Here is a 17520-nt window from a genome sequence, read left to right as displayed (position 1 = left end):
TCTTGGACCCATCCAATGGGACATTATGACTGAGATCATTGAGGCCCAACGCATCGAACCTCCACCTCCTGAAACTCCCCAGAATCGCACATTCGTCCCTCAACCACTGAGACAACGAGTACTACATCAGGTCCACTCTACCCCAAGCTCAGGACACCCCGGTATAACCGCCACCATCCAGCTCCTATCTAACCGCTTCTGGTGGTCCTCAATGCAAACTGACACCATCAATTACATTAGAAACTGTATCACTTGCAACACTAACAAATCATCCCATCAATTACCCGCTGGTCTTCTTCACCCGTTACCCGTTCCTCAACGTCCTTGGTCCCACATAGCCATCGACTTTGTGACTGATCTACCTCTCTCTCAGGGCAAAACCACAATCCTATCCGTGATCGACCGCTTCTCCAAAGCCTGCCACTTCATCCCATTACCCAAACTCCCGACTGCCTTCGAAACAGCAGAGGCACTTTGTGAAAATGTGTTCCGATTCTATGGCCTTCCGGAGGACATTGTCTCTGATAGGGGTCCCCAATTTACCTCCAGAGTTTGGTCAGCATTCTGCCAACAGTTGGGCATCAATGTTAGTCTCACATCAGGTTACCACCCACAATCCAACGGGCAGGTCGAACGCCTGAACCAAGAACTCTCCCGTTTCCTCCGATCCTACTGTAATCAGAATCAAAATAATTGGAGCCGCTTCCTGCTCTGGGCCGAGTACGCACAAAATTCCCTTCAAAAGCCTTCCACTGGCATGACTCCCTTCCAGTGCATCCTAGGATTCCAACCTCCTCTCTTCCCATGGTCTGGCGAACCATCCGAATTACCTGCAGTGGATGCTTGGCTGAGACGCTGTGAGGAGACTTGGAACAGCGCTCATGTTCACCTTCTCCGAGCAGTTCGTCGGACCAGAGATCAGGCCAACCGACACCGCAGAGCTCATTCAGATTACCAGCCCGGACAATGGGTTTGGCTGTCCACACAGGATCTTCGCCTAAGACTACCATCCAAGAAACTAAGTCCCAGGTACGTGGGTCCTTTCAAAATCCTCCGTCAAATCACCCCAGTATCATTTAGACTATCTCTCCCATCCCATTACCGTATCTCACCCACTTTTCATGTCTCCTTGCTCAAGCCCGCTGGTGGACCGAGAGGAGCAGAGAGCCTAGAGAAGGCTGGTGACCAGAGAGCGCCTCCCCTCATCATCGATGGCCAGGAGGCCTATCAGGTTCACGAAATCCTGAATTCACGTCGCCGGGGCCGAGTCCTACAGTATCTGGTCGATTGGGAGGGGTACGGCCCGGAGGAAAGGTCCTGGGTCAATGCTGATGACATACTGGATCCCTCTCTTATCACGGACTTCCATCGAGATCACCCAGACAGACCCGCTCCTAGGCCCCGAGGAAGACCCCGGCGACGATCACCTCATCGCGTCAGGAGCCGCTCGCAGGGGGAGGGCTCTGTCACAAACACAGCCTCTGTGGCTCCCTCCGGTCACCACCAGAGGGAACCGTCACCTGAGTATTAACCTCCTTCAAACTACATTTCCCATACACCCCGTACCTGGGGCTGATTACCGGCACAGGTGTCGCTCATCTTCATCCCCTATTTAAGGAACTCACCCTGTTCACTCAAACGCGAAGTCTTGTTTTGCCCATGCAGACATTACCGAGCGTTTTCCCACTGTTGGATCTTCCGTGTATGACCTGGACTGTTCATTGGACTCTGATTCTCTGCCGCCTGCCTTATCGACCTCTGCCTTGTTCTCTCGCCTCTGCCTGCCAGCCGCCAGCCCTGATTCTATGCTCTGTCAAGGTTTATGATTGTGATCTATCTACGTTGTATCTAACGCCCCTGATTGACCTGTTTCTGTTTACTCTGTGGATTATTGAAATAAAGCTGCTTATGGATCATAACGTCTCCAACTCAGCGTTACAACATGTTTTTAGCATTACCTCCATGCATACTCTGCATAATAAAGTGTGGGATTATTTTCATCTGTTTTATACAGTATGTTTCCAAAATTTAACTGCTGTTTGACAATTTTGAGCATGTGGTAGTTTATTGAAGTTGTTTGTAAATCCATTGCTGCCAGTCATTAGATTTTTAACCTTGCATGTACCGTGTTGATCTAAATGCCAACTAGGATCTAGGTGTATTTATACACGGTGCAAGGTACGACGGGGAAACAACGTCGTGTTATCAACGCTGATTAACTTTTCAAAATCAACACCTCATTCAGCTTTCACCCCAGGGCTGCAGCACGACCCTAATTCACCCATAATGCAGGTAAGACGGTGAAACAGCGTCGCGATTTCAACGGTGAATCCACATCGTGATTTCAACATTGATCCAATTTGCTAAATCGAAAGGTTATTCAACGTTGATTCAACGTCGGGATTTCAATGGTGAATCAGCGTCGTGATTTCAACCGTACATCAACGTCACGATTTCAACGGTGAATCAACGTCGTGATTTCAACGTTGATCCAATTTATAAAAAAATCGAAAGGTTATTCAACGTTGATTCAACCATGGTACCTGACGTTGTTTCAACGTTGAATCAACGTTGAAATGCCGGCTGGGTAGAAGACTTGGCGAGTCCATTGGCCAAGTCCAAGACCAGTCCGAGTGCAAATATAACAAGTCCGAGACGACAGAAAAATGTCTCGAGTCCGGACTCGAGTCCAAGACCGGACTCGAGTACTACAGCCCTATCTCAAGGATTAAAGATTAAATGGAAAAAAATATAAATGATTGCACAGCGATCAAATAGGTGGCACGAAGCATGTAAACAACTAATGAAAAAAAGAAGAAAGAAACAGCTTGGGCGCTTTTTCTTAGCACCCGTTTCTATAGTGACTTGTCAATTCGCCACTCTGTTGAGCATGTCTTAAGGAACATACTCTGAGTTGAATGAACTTACTCCCGGACATGTTTTTGGAACTACATACTTCGAGTAGGCAAGGTTTGGGGTTAATCAACCGAGAGTTCAGGGTTTAGTTCACGTTAAGTTAACCCTGCTTTCTGGAATACACCCCTGTTGATGTATAGTCTGTTAAATGTATGTTTATATTTAGCATCTTTAAAAGCAGGTCAGAGATATGATCTCAGACAAACTGATGCATATATGACTATAGTACAATCTCATCATTAAAATTGCTGAAACTAGCTAATGCTGTTAGTTGAGGTTATTTGAAAACTAATACCCACTTAAACAAATCTTAATTCTTACATACTTTAAGAAATATGGGCAAAAAAAACGATGTTTTCTTATTGCAACTGAATTACAAAAATAAGACTGTGGAAGCTAAAACTATAAACAAACATTTCTCTTTGTATATGCTGGACCACTATAGACGTGTTTCCACTGTCGGGCCAGTGTGAGCCAGCTAGGGCTTAAAACGGACTGGGCCGGGCAGGGCTAATAGCTTTGTGTCACGGTTCATGAATGCACCATCTCCTGCTGTGTTCATGTTACGTCATGTTTCATGTGGGTGTTACCGCTGATCATCGTACTAGCGTGACGCTTCGGGCCTGTAGCACCGAGGCCAGAATAGCACAGCGTTTCCACTGTCGGTCCTGAAGCACCTCTGTGTTTCATTAAAACACGCCCTTTACAGGTCTCTCAGGAACAACGTCACGAAACCCCATCATTTCACCAACAAAGAGAAGTTATCAGAAATCTAAGAAATAAATCACTGGAACATGCGCGATCACAAAACGAACATTATAAAAGTGGCCATTTTTTTGCATGCTTTGTTAAATATTTAAATTCAAAAGCTTCAATGTTTTACTATAGAATAAATGATACATTGATCATATTAATTAATTTATCAGGACCCAAAATTAGTCGCACAGAAATAAATGTATTTCTTTTTTTATTTATTTATTTTTAACGCTTAAGTGTTATGAAAATAGCCTGCTTATTCAGTTGAGTCTGTTTCTGTTTATTTGTAGCCACAGTAGCTGAATCATAATATCTCCATTTTTTTTTTTTCAAAAGCTACGCTTAAGGTCATAACCTTCCCAAAGCCCCAGCGCAAATTCACTGACCTTGGTACCGAAGGGGCCAAAGGGTGAGTACATCGCTGCTGGAGAAGGCCACGCTGCTGTTCCACCCACATAAAGTTAATGGAAGGGATTTCAACCTTCAGAGAAAGACTGCTTCAAATCTTCCCTATTTGTTCTTTCAGCTGGCAAGACAATGGGGAAGCGAGCCTTAGGAAAAGGTTGCTACGGAGACCACATCCTACCCGTAGGGAGGTGACATGTGGGTAACCGATATGGACTGACCCAGGGGGCAGTACTACATATGGAAGGGGTCTCGGAGGCAGGTCCTACCTAGGAGTAGGGATGGAACGGCTGCCAGAAGAGACTGACAGAACAGGTCTGTCAAGGGAAGACACGGGTTTGCCAAGAGGGAAACCTTACCGTGGAAGAATACACATATGGGATTATCCGTAGGGAACCAAGCCATATGAACACCTAGCCCAGTACAGGGGCTGACCGGAACTCCGGGCATGCTAACGCCAGTACTGGGCCTGGCGACAGACTGCTCCACCAAGTCTGACTGCCGAGGGTGCTGGAGGAAGCTCGACCAGGGTACGCCAACCGGGGAACTCTACTGGGAGAAGAACTGCGCACACATCCCCGTGTTAGGGGGAATGGCGCAGCAAGCGTGACACCCAGCCAGCCCTTCCCGCCAATTACCTGTTACCCAACACACGGGAAGAAACTGGCTCTACACGGAGGTTGTAAAACATCGCAAAGGTGTTAGGTGTCGCCCAGCCCGCAGCTCGACAGATGTCTGCCAGAGAGGCGCCGTGCGCCAGCGCATAGGAGGAGGCCACACTCCGTGTGGAGTGGGCCCTCACCCCCAGGGGGCACGGCTCGCCTTGGGAATGGTAAGCCAAGGCGATGGCATCGACTATCCAGTGGGCCAACCTCTGCTTAGAGACAGCCTTCCCTTCTGCTGACCTCCAAAGCAGACCAGGAGCTGCTCAGAGCTTCTAAAGCTCTGGGTGCGGTCCACGTATATGCGAAGCGCTCTTACGGTACACAGCGACACCAAGGCTGGATCTGCCTCCTCCAGGGGCAGCGCTTGCAGGTTCACCACCTGGTCTAGGAAGGGAGTGGTGGGAACCTTGGGCACGTATCCTGGCCGGGGTCTCAGGACAACGTGAGAGTAGGCCAGCCCGAACACAAGGCACTCTTCACTTACCGAAAATGCTTGGAGGTCCCCGACCCTCTTGATGGAAGTGAGCGCAACCAGGAGCGCTGTCTTGAGAGACAGGAACTTAAGCTTGACTGAATCCAGCGGCTCAAAGGGATCCCTCTGAAGTCACACCAGGACAATAGAGAGGTCCCAGGAGGGAATCAGGGGTGGCCTAGGAGGATGTAACCTTCTGGCACCCCTCAGGGACCTAACGATCAGGTCATGCCTCCCCAGGGACCGGCTGTCCACTGCATCGTGATGGGCGGCAATAGCTGACAGCGTCGCCACACAGGACAGCCTTGGATTTGGGAGCATCGTGCACTTTGTCAATGTCTCTCATATAGACCAGGCTGAACCTGAAACGGCACTACTGGTCCACAAGAGTGGACATCGCCTACCCGAGGGACTGCGTTGTGACTGCGTTGTGACCCTCGTGCATTTGTTAAAGCCTTGGCTTGTTGGGTTTGCAGGATAGCCATGGCATGCAAAGCAGAGACGGCTTGGCCCGCAGCACTGTAAGCCTTGGTAGCGAGTGCGGCCGACAGCTTACAGGCCTTGGGTGAGAGGCGTGCTGAATGCCCAGACACGGAAGACAGTGAACGTGGCCGTTGTCAGAGAACAGGAAACGACCGCATCCAGAAGGACGCGGACGAAACGGCGTCTTGAAAAGATGCGAATCGTCCAAGATTTGCTCTTTTAGGAAATCTTCTCTCTTAGTTGAAGCGCCCAGGGGAATCGCTGAAAGGGACACCGCTGTTTGTGCCGTACCAGCCAACCAGAACAGAGAGCAGCCAACCAGAACAGCTTCCCGACACAGCAGATGAATGGCTTTGTGGAGTATAACAGCTTTCATACAACCACTCGACTCCAAAGCAAAAATCGAATGAGTGGATGCACCTGTCGCCCTATTTATACCCGTTGGCACGGGGAGTGGCTCAGGTATGTTAATCCAAACCAGCAATTTCACTTCAGCACCGCATTTCTCTCGCTCACACACACACACATACACACGGCGCACGCGCGCAGGAGGATGGATCTTGAAAGAGATAGAAAACGAGGAGTTGGTGTCCCACACATTTAATGGGTGGTACATGGCAACACGCTCTTCTCATACATGAGATTAACTCTTTCTTGGCTTACAAATAAAGTAAAGACAAAATAATAACAGGGCAGCAGAGCGAACTTATCATCCATAGTTGTTCTCATGTAGTCCTTCTCTTAAAGACTGATCACTTAACTTAAAAATGCACATATGTGGTGATGACGTAGAAGGACTATGTGAGAACCACTATGGATGATAAGTTCGCTCTGCCGCTTTGTTATTATTTTCATGCCCACCGCACTATAATGTAATGCATGCAAAATACTAGTTTTGGCCGTTAAAAAGTTTCCAACCACAAAAAGACTTACATCGTCTGCAGATATAAGGTAAAGTCCTGCACGGGTTGCGGGTGACCCGCAAATTTGGCTGAAACGGGTGAAAAATATCCAACTGTGTCGGATACGGGTGCGGGTCGGGTCGGTCACAGGTCACATTGTATATATATAATCTGAATTAAAATGTGTTTGATTTAAGCCTATTTCAAAATTTGTGTCATAAAATTATTTCGCGCATACAGGTCAACTAACACGATAGTTATAAAGGTGTTTAAACAACAATAGGCCTACACTTCCACTTGCATGTACATGTATGGAATATCAGATATTTCATTCCATAGCTAACACATTTGTGAATATGGGCCTAATCTAGGCTATCCAGGGTTGTTGTTGTTGTTTTTTAATTGCATCTGAAAATGACTTTGTGCAGCTCATTCACATGCGCTCTGGCGCAGATCCGCCTCTCGCGATGCTCAGCTGTGAACGATTTAAAAATGGTTGCGTTCGACTTGAAACACAACCTCAGACGGTGGTATGATTTGCTCTTTTGTTGTTCTGTTTTCTTTCAGGATCAAAAATACAACAAATTAAAGCATTTATCTGTTTTTCCAACTGATGAGAACTATGCATATACATTCATAAATCAGTCAATTTTGTATTTTATTATGAGGTATTTTATTCTGACTCCAGCACTGATGGACCAAAGAAGACGCATTTCGACGTGAAATATAAATTCTCAGAAAATGCATTCAATACCAATATATTGAAATGTCTGTTTATATACTTCATTAATAAAGGAGTCCAGACATTGGAAAAATATCAGTCCACATGCGTTTTATATTTAATATGAGGGAAATAGAGATGCATGCATGTTTAACTTTAGCAAAATATTTTTTAATAATTCTGTCAATTACACTAAGGTTATTACATTGTCTGCTATATATTTAAATTTAAATACGGGCAATGGATTGATAAAACACTGATCAAAATTAAGATAAAATGTAAAAAAAAACGAATATCTTTTAAAAAGAGTTTTCCATAAATAACTTCTGTACGACCTGGCAATAAAAGAAAAGAAAAAAGTGTGTCTAAAGTGATTGGCTTAAATGATTTGATTTCGGGTGCGGGTCGGGTGTCGGTTCTATTTTAAGTGGGTCAGGTCAGGTGCGGATTTTATTTAGTGCTGCTGTCGGAAAACGGGTCGGATGCGGTTTTAAGCACTGCGGGTGTCACACCTGGACTCATTTAGTGTGTTTTTGCCCGTGACCCAGTTTCTGTCTTTCCGTGTTTGGTTTGATTAGTTCCCAGGTGTGTCTATTCTATTCCTCATGTGTTCCATGTCCCTGTTAATTTAGTCATGCCATCCACCTGTGTTTCCCCAATTATCCTTTTGTACATAAGCCTTGTCCTTTCAGTTCTGTTTTGTCGGGTCTCCTCACTTGTGACTAAGTCACTCACTTACGTGTGTCTATCGCTGTGCTCCATGAGTTGTATATATTAAAAGCCTTATTTTGTTTATCCTCGGCTCCGTGTTCCTTCTGGCAGCGTAAACCGTGACAGAAGACCCGACCTAAAAAAGAAAGTTTAAAACTGCGTGTTTTTCCCTCCGTTTTGCTTTCGTTTTTTCACAGTCTTTTCTTTTCTTAGTTTCTATGGATCCCCTCTATCGTCCCGAATTCCTCATCCTCCTGCTGAAGCAGGAAGGACGTTCTCTCGAGGACCATACCAGACAGTTTCTTCTATTAGCTAATGCCACCAGCTACCCGGACGACGCGCTCTGCACCTTCTACAACACCAGCCTGAACTCCAAGTGCAGAGCTTTGTCGCCCGAAGATGGTCCTCGGGAGGATTTCGCCGCATTCGTGGAGTGGACTCTGGCGAGAAATGGCTCACCTTTCACCGTCTGCCCGATAGTGGATCTCGCCAGTCCCACTCCCGACCCAGAGACCAGCCAGCCACCATCACGCCGCACGGAGCCAGAGCCCACCGCAGCCGCAGAGCCCGAGCCATCCACTGACAGGGAACAGGATCTCGAGAGCGCGACTGACCAGGTGTGTGAGCCGGCAACACCGTGCATCGTGGGAGTCCTAGTGGAGATCGAGGGCGTGGAGGAAAGCCCTGCCCACACTCCTGCGACTGAGGGTGAGCTGTTTGCAGTCTCTGAAGATCGTATGGAGCAAGTTCTGGATCTGATGGACTGGTCTATGGAGGTAATCCCTAATTTTCCTGTTTCCCCGCTGGTTCCGTCCAGCCCTGATTCCCCTGTATACCCTCTCAGTCTCCCACTCCTACCTCCTCCAGTCATTTCCTCTGCTCCATCTCCGCTGGTTCCACCCAGCCCTGAGTTCTCTGTTTCTCCGCTGGTTCCACCCAGCCCTGAGTCTTCTGTTTCTCCGCTGGTTCCGCCCAGCCCTGAATCTTCTGTGTCTCCGCTGGTTCCGCCCAGCCCTGAATCTTCTGTGTCTCCGCTGGTTCCGCCCAGCCCTGAATCTTCTGTGTCTCCGCTGGTTCCGCCCAGCCCTGAATCTTCCGTCTCTCCGCTGGTTCCGCCCAGCCCTGAATCTTCGGTATCTCCTGTGTTCCCTCCCGGCCTCCCTCTCCCACCTCCTCCAAGACCTGCTGGTCCCTCTGCTCCACTTTCGCTGGTTCTGTCCAGCCCTGATCCTCCTGTCCTTCCCATCCTTCTCCTCTCTCCTCCTCCTAGACCAGCCAGTTCCTCGTCATCCCTGCTGGTGCCAGTCAGTCCTGCAGCTCACCCTCAGTCAGATGGTTCGCCGCTGGAGTGCCAGTCTCCAGCTCCGCCTTGGCGCGTTGAGGCCCTGTCTCCGCCTCCAGCCTCCGAGCCCTGGACTCCTCCTCGGTCCTTCGACCCAGCGGCTCCGCCTTGGCTCTTAGCTCCCTCCTCTCCACCGTGGCCTGTCATCCCACCTGCTCCACCGGGCTCCCTCGTCCCTCCGGCTCCACCTTGGTCAGTCGTCGACCATCCGCCGCCTCGGGACTCCACTCCTCCGGTTCCACCTCGTCTTTCCATCCCTCCGGCTCTGTCAGGCTCCTCCTTCCCTCCGGTTCCACCTCCATCCTCGGTCGCTCCGGCTCCACAGCGGTCTGCCAGGACCCCGCCTCCGCCTTGGTCGCCTGAGCCTTCTGCTCCACCTAGGCCCTCCGGAACCTCGACGTCCCCCTGGCTCTGCGGCTGTGCTGCTCCATCTTGGGCTCCTCACCCACCGGTGCAGTCTCCGCCTGTCGGCCCCCTGGTGTCGTCGACCCTTCCTTCACCATGGCTCCTCCCGCCGTCGACCCCACCTTGGATCTCCGTCCTGGCTGGTCTCTGGTGGACCATCTGGCTCCTCCTGCTCCTGTCTCCTCCCTGGCTCCTCCCTCCGTCGTCTCCTCCCTGGCTCCTCCTTCTGTGGTCCCTGTCTGCTGGCCCCCTCCTGGGAGTCCGTCCTCCACCGGAACCTCCTCCCAAGTTCCCACCCATGCCTCCCTCTGTTGTTTCTATGGTGCGAGGACGCACCTACCGGGAGGGGGGAGTACTGTCACACCTGAAACCGTGACAGCGGGTACGGGCGGGTGCGGATTTACAAAATCAGACCCGTGCATTTCTCTGATATAAGGTATTTCATTGCACTTTATGTGCAATATTTTAAGGAGCCCTGACTAATGGAGTTTAATGCCACAGTTGTGTTTGAATGCATCTCATTTTAGTTTCTGTGGCGGTGTGTCAGGCTCGTCGTCATGGCGCACGGTCCAGAGCACTGTATGACTGATGTGTCATTTCAATTCAACTTATATTTAACTTGTTCGTTTATGCCCAATATTAGTGTTAAACTGCTGGACTTTTAATGAAATCGAATATTGATTTGACTGATTTCCTGAATATTTAGACTGATACTTTCTATCAGTCTTTTTATTTTGTCACAGGACGCGCAATATGACAGTTGCGCCCAACAACATATGAACTAGCTCTTTAAAATACAGTATTTTTATATTTAACTTTAGTTTATCAGTATGTTTGAATATATTTTTTCGATTATTGGTGATTTCATAGGCTCTCTCTCGCACACCTACTTGGTTTAAAACACCAAATAGTTATGCTATGACAAGAACAAAGAGTCTCTCTCTTGCTCCACCCATGCACGATATTGTGTATCGTCGATCTCACGGGCTGACGATATGACGATTTGAAAAATTACCATATCGTCCAACAATAACATCAAGCAAACTTTATGACTGTTTATGTTTATTTTATTTTTTACTTTCTTTAGTTTTCTCTTCTCTGTGCCAGATTGTTGAGGTCGTGTACCCAGGCGTAGATGTCTATCCATCAATTATGAACATTCAGCCACAAACGTGAGGTGCGAGCGGTCGCGAGCGCGGATGGGAGAATGGCGCATGTTTTTTGTTTTTTTTGTTTTTTTGAGCAACTGGGATGGTGCCCCATCTGGGAGTTGGTGCCCTACACAGACTGCATACTCTGCGTATAGGGAGCGGTGGTACTGATTATAAATATTATACATCGCCTACACAATATGCATCAATTTAGTCATTAGACGCGCCTTTAAGAAATGCATCTTCACGAATTATGATTATAATTAAATATTTTTTGTTTTGTTTTCAATTTATTTCGTTAAGTACTAATTTAAAGTTTTCTTTATATATATTTATCATGTCTGTTACTGTGCGTTCACACCGCCGGCATCGAGAGCGTCAAAAATACTTGGTCCACGTATCACTTTTAATTGATTTTTTATGTCCCTGTACGCAAACAGGGACACATCATAGATTATTGCAAACGTGAAACCGCAATAATAACTGTTCTCCATTGTGCTTGGGAACTAATGTGGGCGGAGCCGCGTTCTCTGGAATCCTGTCAAGCGGTGGACTTGTACTTATAGCTCATTACCATAAAGTTGCCTTGATTTCAACTCTCCTCGACGCTCTCAACGGCCAAGTCATGCCGTGCCGCTCCTCGCCTCTGCTCAACGCCGGCTTACACTGAAAATGAATGACTTCCAGCCACTTTGACGCTCTCAACGCTGGCGGTATGAACGCACAGTTAGGCATGTATTCGCTGAGTTTCGCTTCATTTCTGTGAAATGTTCAAGACCAGAAGACAAAATGCGTATCATGTTTGTTATTGTAACCCCCACAGACTCTCTTTACCCAGGGTTTTACAGGTTCTCTACTAGACTAAATACTTTCAGTGGGACAATATCCAAGAAAACACTCAAATACACAAACTCATCAACTAATAGTTTATTATTTTACAATCATAATATAAAAACCCAGGGGGCAGCAGGTTAATACAGTCATGACAGGTTCAACAATGTTAACTTCAAGAATAATAAAGTAACAACCAACAGGATATACTCAGTACAAGGTTTCAGTAGTTGGTCAATACATGCATTAAATATATTCATGTGATCACCTCTCATACATAAGTTCACTACACTGCAAAACCTAATAGTCATAAATACCACACCAATAAATGCATACCAAATATTAATCACCACAAACCGTCAATAATGCTTGTGCAAAATATCTAGCCGTCGTCAACTGTATAGGAGGCATATGGAAAAGGATAACCTGCCCACCGCCTTACACACGCACTCCCTCTACACATAAATAGTGCCGGGGGACCATTGGGTTCACACATACATCAGGGCCTCCACGGCAAACACAGCAGAGACAGACATTAACACCCAATACAATAATAAAAGCAAAATGTACTGCTGGCTTTCTTACCCGCTACCGGACGTGGGTTCCATGTTCAGTGAACTCAACGGCGGCCGCCAAACATAATAGGGGAAAACCCCAGCAAAATATCCCTCCCGATCGATTCACACGGGTCGCACAACAATCTTAAACCCACGTCCCGGCCCGGCAGCTTTGGCAAGAAACTCAGCAGCATCAACCCGAAAAACCCTCCCGCAACAACCAATACATCATACATTTATAATGCTTCCCTCTAATTACTAATGCCACACAGGTGTTCCTTTTCCCCAGCGCATCATGAGGAAACATGGAGGACGCTCTCAGTGTTGCCACTCCCCTTATTTAAGGATGAGCAGCTTACATCCGCCCCCCTACTGTAAATGTGTCCGCACATTCCTACTCGAATATCTCACATTCTATAACGTTGAGGCAACAGGCCATTCGTGGCCCGAGTGGACTGTCTGGATTCGGAACAGTTGGCCAGTAAAGTATTCAAACAAGAGGGGCTTTCCTCCTGTGGGGTCTGTAATGTTGCTTCCTCAATGTCCACATTACCAACAGCCTCTCCATCCTTCTGTGTGGGTCCCGGCCGACCTGTAAGACAACCCCCCACTCAAGGATACACACACCAATTACTGTTCATGGGATTAACACCAGAATTAGAATGTGAAACCTCTTTTTCTCTCTCCTCTAAGGACAAGGACATTTCAAACTTACATGGGCTTAACATATTGCGGTGCAACACTCTCTCGCCACCATCACCCCTCTACCTCTTAACCACTTAAACAGGAATATCAAGATTAGGTTGTGATAAACTTGAGCCTTCTGAACTTGCTTTCTGGCTTGATTATAGGCAGTCACTAGTTTTTCATGGTGGTAGTGCACCCAGCTGCCAGCTGTGCCTGAGAATTCATTTCCCTGGCCCAACATCACATCAACGGGCAATTTCGCATGTCAGCCAAACATTAAGAAATAAGGGGTATATCCGATAGAGGAATGGGGTGAATTATTGTACGCCTGTACCAACTCTGCCACATGCTGATCCCAGTCCTCCTTCTGGTCATCCCTTAATATCCCCAACATACTCAGCAATGTCCGATTAAAACGCTCACATTGTCCATTTCCTGCTGGGTGATAGGGAGTGGTATGCGACTTATGGATGTTGTACAAAGCACATAATTCTTTGATGACATTTGATAAAAAATAGGGAACTTGATCGGAGTGCAGTTGATCAAGCCCCCCAAAGGGCTGTATAAAATGTCCCCACAACACCCTGGCGGTTGTCACTGCTGTTTGGTCCAGAGTTGGCACTGCGACTGCATAGCGAGTAAAGTGATCCATCATTACTAAAATATTGCACATTCCACTGCGTGCAGGCTCCAATGACAGAAAGTCCACCGAAACAATCTGGAGAGGGTATTCTGATCGTATAACAACAAGGGGGGCATTTACTGTATTGACTGGAGTCTTATGGAGATTGCAGCGGACTTTTCCACACCCAGACACTGAGTGTTCTGCAGACACTGAGGTACAATTACTTGTTTCCATTTGTCAAATGTCTTTGGGTCACATACCTCCCTGCACAGCAGTCCTTGATCCACGCAGAGATGGGTCCACTGTCGTAGCAGCACTTGGGTAGGCCGGTCTTCAGCTGCTCGCTCTTTTGGAACACGCCCCTTTTCCTCTGTCCATATAGACCCACAGTCGTGACACCACTGGACAACCCTGCTTTGCACTCACCCACTTGGCCAGCAGGCTGGGGCCAACTCGATCTTCATTCATTTCTGCAGATGCTACATAACCACCCTCACCACATGGGGCACTCCCATCTTCTATAGTCCTGGAAACTGAAATCCTGCAAGCTGGGCCACCCATCGCTGTTCCACTGCACCCAGATTTGCCGTATTCAGGTGAGCTAATGGATTGTTATCTGTGAAAACAGTAAAGGGAGACACAGCAAGATATTCCCGAAACTTTTCCACTATAGCCCATTTCAACACAAGCAGTTCTAGTTTGAAGGAGCTGTAGTTTTTATCATTTCTTTCTGCTGGACGAAGGCTTCTGCTTGCATAGGAGATCAGCCTCTCCTTTCCCTCTTGCACCTGTGCCAGCACTGCCCCCACGCCTGTCTGACTGGCGTCCGTGTACAACAGAAATGGCAACTGAAAGTCTGCATACGCCAGTATGGGTGCTTGTAGGAGATTCTCCTTTAATTTTTTAAATGCCATGTCCTGTGCCTCTCCCCATACTCAGCAGTCTTGTTTACCTCTGGCCAGTCGGGCGTGTCGTTTTGATGTCCCCCACATCATAGAGTTCAGGGGTGCTGCAATTTGGGCAAAGTTATTAACAAAACGTCTATAATAACCAGCTAAGCCCAGGAAAGCATGCAGCTGGGTGATATTCTGAGGAGTTGACCAGGTCTCCATTTATTTCATTACAAATAATCCCAAAACATAGAAGTTGAACTAAATCCTTATTGGTGAGGTGAAAGGTTAGCCCCGTCCTTGTTGGAAAGTTTCCAAAAAAAGATCGTGTCAAGCAGAGATGAGAGAGAGTGAGAGAGATTGCGAACGACACGAGACACGACAGTGATAGTAGATTAAATGATTTGAGAATCGCTGTTTAATAATCCAGCTATAGATCATTCAAAAGTGAGAAGTAGATTTATGTTCAAGCTTTGAGAAGTTCATTGTGAACTTGATGCGACGAGAAGTTAACACTAACGTGATAGGATCAATCTTGCGATCTTTTTACTTGAAACTTTTTTATTTTATTTTGTTATTTGATTTATATTTCTTCTTGGTGAGTACAAATTTCTTTATAAGAAATGTATTTTAGAAATGTGGATACTGTTTTTGTAATCTCAATGTGTAAAATACATTTGAAAAATGATGTGATGTAAAGAAAAAATAGTTTGAAAATGTTTTAAGTGTTTCTGATATAATATGTGAGTGTATATAGTTATGTTTAAATGTTTGAAAGACATACTTTTTGTTGAGATGATATTTTTCTCTATTGTAAAATTGGTGCCATGCGGTGCTAGCTTTGCTAATACTGCATATAGACTCTAGTGTGTTGATTAAGCACAGGGGGACTAGCATGTATTTGTTTCTTGTATCCAAATAATTGAAACAGACATTTTAGTAATTTGAAACTGTTTATTTGAATGAGTTTAACTGATGATTGTTTTGGCTTTGTTTTTGCAAGGCCGGGGTTTTTTTTTGTGGTTCTTGTTTTATTTCTCTCTTTTGTGAGCTTCTGAATTGCTGCTGTGATCTTGAATTCTGTCCTGGCTGTGGATCCTTATCCCTGGTTTGGACTGGCGAGCCATCCCATATTCTTGTACCTGGAAACAGAGCAAAAGAGTTGTGAGAGCTGCAAGAAAGAGTTTTCTGATTGGTAGGACAGACTGCACACATTACGGGTTTTCTTTATTTTTCCAAGTTTTTCCTGGATTTCCCTGAGGACAAAGTTTTTTTCTTCATGGACTGTACTCATTAATTCATTTTTGATGAACATTCCTATTTCTTTTTTTTTTTTTTTGGAATTTGAAATTGAGATATTGAACTTGAAATTGAGACACTGAGGTCAAATTTCAGAAACTGACGTTTGGAATTGTTGACTGTTTCTGTGTTTTTTTCATTTATTTCAAATACTGTGTGTTACTGTTATCCATTTGTTTTATTTTTTTTGTTTTATTTCATTCTGCCAATTTCGAAAAATACAACATATGCAAGATAACAAACAAAGAGAAAACAAATACACTTACCTTTTAATTAGCTACATTCCAGTATTCCGAGTGGTTCATTTATTTTTTACTATCATGTTTGCTAATAATTGCTTCTGTGAGTTGATCCGAAAATCTTCTGTTTCTGGTCCATTGTTTATATTTTGTAGGATCTAGTATCGAGCCGTGTGCTACATAAGCAACTTTCAACCAGTCTCTGAAATGTTCCTGGAGCATTGCACAACCCCATCAGCATCCGATTAAATTCATATAGCCCCATGGGGGTCACAAAGGCGGTCTTCTCCTTGTCAGCTGGATGCACCCCCACCTGCCAGTACCCATGAGCTAGATCCAATGTTGAAAACTCTAGATTTCTTCAATGAAGCCAATGATTCTTCAATTCTGGGGAGAGGGTAAGAATCTTTATGGGTAACACCATTCAATCTCATGTAGTCTACACAGAAACGAAGGGTGCCGTCCTTCTTTCTGACAAGCACTACAGGTGCTGCCCAGGGGCTATAGCTCTCTCTAATAATATCATGTAAGCATATTACTCAAAAGCCCCCTCATTTCCTGATACAATTTTGGTGGAATTCTATTATACCATTCTCTAATTGGGGCTGCATCGCTTGTTGGTATCACATGAAACACCCTATCAGTGTACCCATAATCCTCATCATGTTCTGAGAAGACCTTTTGATGCATAGATAATAATTTAGCAATCCTCTCTTGTTGTTCAGTACTAAATTGTAGTGGGTCTAAAGGAACAGTCACCAGCCGCAACACCTGTTCTTGTTCTACATCCTGCACCGTATTCTGCCTCACCCCCACTTCCACAGTCTCATCAACCAATGGTCTTAGCACTACATCTCCTTGCTGCCTTGGACACAACTCAACATCAAAAATCTGCCCTATTCGACAACTCTGAAAAAGGGTCACTGGAACTGGAGAAAGATTTAGAATTTAGACCATAACTCTTCCCTTTGAAACTGTGCTCAGTGATCTAGCTACCAACAACTGGCCCGGCAATACATCTTTACAAGGTTCTACTAAGCCCACATAATCCTTCCTGTCAGGTCGTAAACGTGCACATGCTTCTATCACCACCTCTGACTGTGCTGGAATTGTCTTTCGTCTTCCCTGCGGCCAGTAAATTGAACTTTTCTGTCCTACCTCATTACCAAACTTTAACAGGTCTTCACAAACCGAAAACATCTGATGCCACACCTTAACCTGCACTTCACCTTCTCCTACACAACTATCCCCAGTCTGTGTCATCTGGAAATCTCTACACTCCTTAATCACATTCATGCCGATTAGTCCTGGGAACAAAGATCCATTTGAGTCTTTAACAATCAACACTCCCCTTTTTGGTATAACTTTCCCACATACAGGTCCTTCTCAAGAAATTAGCATATTGTGATAAAAGTTCATTATTTTCCATAATGTAATGATAAAACTTTTTACTTTCATATATT

Source organism: Carassius gibelio, chromosome A9 (genome assembly GCF_023724105.1).
Source record: "Carassius gibelio isolate Cgi1373 ecotype wild population from Czech Republic chromosome A9, carGib1.2-hapl.c, whole genome shotgun sequence".
Lineage (NCBI taxonomy): Eukaryota > Metazoa > Chordata > Actinopteri > Cypriniformes > Cyprinidae > Carassius > Carassius gibelio.
This window is presented reverse-complemented; position numbering follows the sequence as displayed.